This window comes from Mobula birostris, chromosome 1 (genome assembly GCF_030028105.1).
Source record: "Mobula birostris isolate sMobBir1 chromosome 1, sMobBir1.hap1, whole genome shotgun sequence".
Lineage (NCBI taxonomy): Eukaryota > Metazoa > Chordata > Chondrichthyes > Myliobatiformes > Myliobatidae > Mobula > Mobula birostris.
Window position 1 is genome coordinate 3,230,622 of NC_092370.1, and position 5,380 is coordinate 3,236,001.

Genomic DNA, 5,380 nt, shown 5'->3' on the forward strand with positions numbered 1-5,380 from the left:
TCATGCTGCACCTATTGAGGTTTGAGTATATTAGGTGACCCCAAACAAAATCTTCTCCAACTGCTAATGAAATCTAGCCACTGTAATCTGCAGCAGCTTCCTCTGGATCAGAGGTTCCCAGCCTGCGGCCCATAGACCCCTCAGTTAATGTCCATGGCATAAAAAAGGTTGGGAAGCCGTGCTGTAGATGAATATCTGGAAAACAGAAACCATGTCTTTGAACCTTACCAGAGGCTGCAACCTTTAGCTATCTTCCTCATAGCCCCCCACCCCATCACCAGCTATTGCTTCAGACCAGGCTAGACTGTTAGCAAACTAGAGTTATGGAACTGGATCACTCGAAGAAGATCAAAAACACAAGAGATTCTGCAGATGCTGGAAATCCAGAGCAACACACACAAAATGCTGGAGGAACTCAGCAGGTCAGGCAGCATCCATGGGGAGGAATAAACAGTCAATGTTTGGGTCAAGACCCTTCATCAGGACTGGAAAATGCCAAGATAAAAAGATGGGGAAGGTGATAGATAAAGCCAAAGTGTGTGAGAAAGGTAAACGGTTGTAGAAGAAGGAATTTGATAGGAGAGGAGAGTGGATCATGGGAGAAAGGGAAGGAGGAGGGGCACCAGGGGGAGGTGATGGGCACAAAAGGAGAAGAGAGTAAGAGGGGAATTGAAGAAGAGGGGGATGGGGGGGAAATTACAAGAAGTTGGAGAAATCAATGTTCATGTCATCAGTTTGGAGGCTACAGAGAGAATATGGAATATTGCTCCTCCAACCTGGGAGTGGCCTCATCATATCCTAACCTACTGAGTTTCTCCAGCACTTTGTGTGTTTTGCTCCAGGTTTACAGTAGAAGAGTCCATGGACCGATGTGTCAGAATGGGAACGGGAACCTGCTATCTTCAACTGGGCACTACCACCAAAGACATCTTCACCTCCTTTTCCCACTCTCTGCTTTCCACAGAGATCGCTCCCTCCATGATACCTTTCATCCCTCCCCACTAATCTCCCTCCTGGCACTTATCCCTGCACATTCATGTCCTTCCCTCACCTCCATTCAGGGCCCCAAACAGTCCTACCAGGTGAATCTTCTGGGATCGTCTCTTGTATCCCGTGCTCCGGATGCAGTCCTGTCTCCACTTGTGAACCCACGTAGACTGGTGGACCATGCTGTCGAGCACCTTTGCTCCATCCACGCAGAACAGAATTCCCCAGTGGTCAGCCATTTTAATTCCAATCCCTATTCCCATTCTGACATGTCGTTCCATGGTCTCCCCTTCTGCCAGAATGACGCCACTGCCAAGATGGAGGAGCAACATTTCATATTCCATCTAGGTAGTCTCCAACCTGATGGCATGAACATTAATTTCTATAACTTCCAGTAATTTCACCCCCCCCAAACCCTCTTCAATTTCCCCACTCTGAGCCCTCCTCTTACCTCTTCTCCTCATCTGTCTATCACCTCGCCCCGATGTCCCTCCCCCTTCCCATTCTCCTATGGTACACTCTCCTCTCCTATCAGATTCCTTTTTCTTTGCCCCTTTACTTTTTCCACCTATCACTTCCCACCTTCTAACCAGACCCCTCCCCCACCCACCTGGCTTCACCTATCACCTTCTAGCTTGTCCTTCTTCCCATCCCCCAACTTCTTATTCTAGCAACTTCCCCCTTCCTTTCCAGTCCTGATGAAGGGCCTCAGCCCAAAATAATGACTGCTTGTTCTCCTCCATAGATGCTGCCTGCCCTGCTGAGTTCCTCCAGCACTTTGTGTGTGTTGTTCTGGATTTCCAGCATCTTCCGAATCTCTTCTGTTTGGAAAAATGCGAGGCAGTGCACATGGGTTCATTGTGCATTCAGAAATGTGATGGTGGAGGGGAAGAAACAGCTCCTAGAGCATTGAGTGTGTCTTCAGGCTCCTGTACCTCCTCGCTGATGGTAGCAATGAGAAGAGGGTGGATGCCACTTTTTTGAGGCGTTGCCTTTTGGAGATGTCCTCAATGGTGGGGAGGCTGGTGCCGTGACGGAGCTGGCTGAGTTTACAACTCTCTGCAGCTTTTCCAATCCTGTGCAGTGACTCTTCCATTCCGTAATTAGAATGCTCTCCCCAGTACATCTGTGGAAACTTGCTACTCTGCTGACATGCCACACCTCTTCAAACTCCTATGAAGAATAAGATTCTTGCAGAGCCATACAGGGAGGAAGTTTCCAGCAGTGAGGGGTCACCTTCTCAGTAGGGCACGTAAGATTGGGGTCAGGAGACGCAGGGTGGACCTCTGAAATTGTGCACTGGGAGGGCTTTCGAGGGTCGCTCATTGGGGAAGGGGAGTTTCGAGGGAGGGGAGATGCTGACAATGGACTCTTGTACTGCGGGAATGTGTGTGACCATTAGCAATAATGGGTTTCCGTACCCCTTGGCAATGGCATGTTCCCGTACTGCGTGCGCGTTGCAATGGTGGGTACATGTTCTGTGTGAACGTGCATGACCCTCGGCAACGGCAGCCTCACGTACCAGGTGAACACACATGCCCATTAGCCTCGACGGGCTCCGGGACCACGTGAATGCACGCGCGAACCTTGGCAATGGTGGCCTTACATACCAGGTGTATACGTGCAAATCTTGGCAGTGGCAAGCTCCTCACCCCTGAGCAACAGCCAGTACAGGCATGGCTGCTTGGTACGGAAACTGCACTGCAGCACTCGAGAAGCTCCACAACAGGGAGTCAAAACTGCCCAACACATCACTGGCAACATCTTACCTGCCATCAGGGACATATATACAGAAAGGTGCCAGAAAAGGGCCAGTGACATCATGAAGGATCCCACCCACCCTGTTGATGGACTGTTTGTCCCACTCCCATCAGGGTGGAGGCTACGTAGCGTCCATGCCAGGATCACCAGACCCAAAATCAGTTACTTTCCCCAAGCAGTACGGCTGATCAACACCTCCACACACTAACCCACCCCTCCACACCCCCAACCACCACTACACAATCATTTCCTGTCAGTCACCTTATGTACAGACACTCCTGAGTGTGACGTCTCTTTATGGAGACACAATCAATCTGTGTATATACAGCAGATATCTTATATATTTATGCTTATTGTGGCAACTGTCTGTGGCAAAGAATTTCACAGCTTCACCACTCTCTGGCTAAAGAAATTCTTCCTCATCTCTATTCTAAAAGGACGCCCCTCCTTTCTTAGGCTGTGTCCTCTAGTCTTAGACTTTCCCACCATAGGAAACATCCTCTCCACATCCACTCTACCAAGGCCTTTCACCATTCGAAAGATTTCAATGAGGTCCCCCTCATCCTTCTGAATTCCAGTGAATATAAGCCCAGAGGCATTAAACACTCTTTATATGACAAGCCATTCCATCCTGGGATTATTTTTGCATTTGCCTCCCTCACCACAGACTCAGCCCGCAAATGAATGTTTAGGGAATCCTGCACAAGTCCTTTTGCACCTCAGTGTTTTGTATTTTTGTCCATTTAGAAAATAGTCAACCCTTTCATTTCTTCTATCAAAATGCATAACCCAATACTGTATTCCATCTGTCTCTTTGCCCATTCTCCTAATCTGTCTAAGCCCTCTGTAGCTTCACTACTTCCTCAAAACTACCTGCCTCTCCACCTATTTTCATGTTGTCTCCTAACTTTACAACAAAGCCATCAATTCCATCGGTCCCAACACAGAGGCCAGTGGAACACGAGTAGTCACCAGCAGCCACCCAGAAAAGGCTCCCTTTATTCCCACTCTCTGATCCTGCCAACCAGCCACTGCTTTATCCATGCTAGAATCTTTCCTGTAATACCATGGGCTTGTAGCTTGTTAAGCAGCCTCATGTGTGGCACTTTGTCAAAGTACACAACATCAACTAATTCTCCTTTGTCTATCCTGCTTGTTATTTTTTTCAAGGAATTCTAACAGATTTGTCAGGCAAGATTTTCCCTTGAGGAAACCATGCCTATTTTATCATGTGCCTCCAAGTACCGTGAGACCTCATCTTTAAAAATCGACTCCAAAATCTTCCCAAGCACTGAGGTCAGGCTAACTGGCCAATAGTTTCCTTTCTTCTGCCTCTCTCCCTTCTTGAAGAGTAGAGTGACATTTGCAATTTTCCATTCTTCTGGAACCATTCCAGAATCTAGTAATTCTTGAAAGATCATTACTAATGCCTCCACGATCTCTTCAGCCACCTCTTTCAGAACTCTGGGGTGTACATACTCTAGTCCAGGTGACTTATCTACCATCAGATCTTTCAATTTCCCAAGAACCTTTTCTCTGGTTATAGTAACTTCACACACTTCATAACCCCTGACGCCTGGAACTTCCACCATATTGCTAGTGTCTTCCACAGCGGGAGGAGAAGATGGTGGCGCGCCTGCGCTTGCGCAGCCCTCCGGTGAAAAATGATATCATATCTGTTAAATAGGGGCCGTGGACAATTCTGATTTGATGGAGAATGGATGTGAAAGCACAGAGGAACATCTGGAGAAATTTCTGAAACGCTCGTTCGCTGCTGTCGTTACTGTGTGGTCGAGAATCTTTCAGAGGGTAGGCCTCAAAATCCCTGGCCTTGCCTGCTTTTGGCGACCGAGAAGGAGGTCGATTCGTTCGGACAGAGATGGCGCTCAGTACTCGGTGACGGAGAGCTGATCAGAGCTCGAAGTTTTCGGATGACTCAGAGTCGGATTGTGGTCGGCATGGCAGGGAGAGTTTTTCTTCCTTCTCCCATCTGCGTGAATGTGGGACATTTGAGAGACTTTGAACTTTCTACTGTGCTCATGGACTTCTTCATTAAGTTATGGTATTGTTGCACTGTTGTAACTATATGTCATAATTATGTGGTTTTATCAGTTTTTTCAGTCTTGGTCTGTCCTGTGTTTTGTGATATCACACCGGAGGAAATATTGTATCATTTCTTAATGCATGCATTACTAAATGACATTAAAATAGGACTGCGTGTCTTCATAATCTAAATACTTATTCAGTTTGTCCGCCGTTTTCTTGTCCCCCATTACTACCTCTTCAGCATTGTTTTCCAGCGCTCTGATATCCACTCTCGCCTCTCCTTTACACTTTATGTACCTGAAGAAACTTTTGGTATCCTCTTTAATATTGCTGGCTGGCTTACCTTCGTACTTCATCTTTGGCTTCTGAGTAACTTTTTTGGTTGCCTCCTGTTGGTTTTTGAAAGCCTCTCACTAACCTTTGCCCTCTATTACATCATGTCTTTTATGTTATTGTGTTTTGTGCTGCATCGGATCCGGAGTGACACTTGGGAACTGGAGACAGCATCCAACAATCTCGAATCTTTAATACCCCGCGTGAACGCGCACGCACCCTTTGGCAACGGCGGCCGCACGCACGTGCGCGC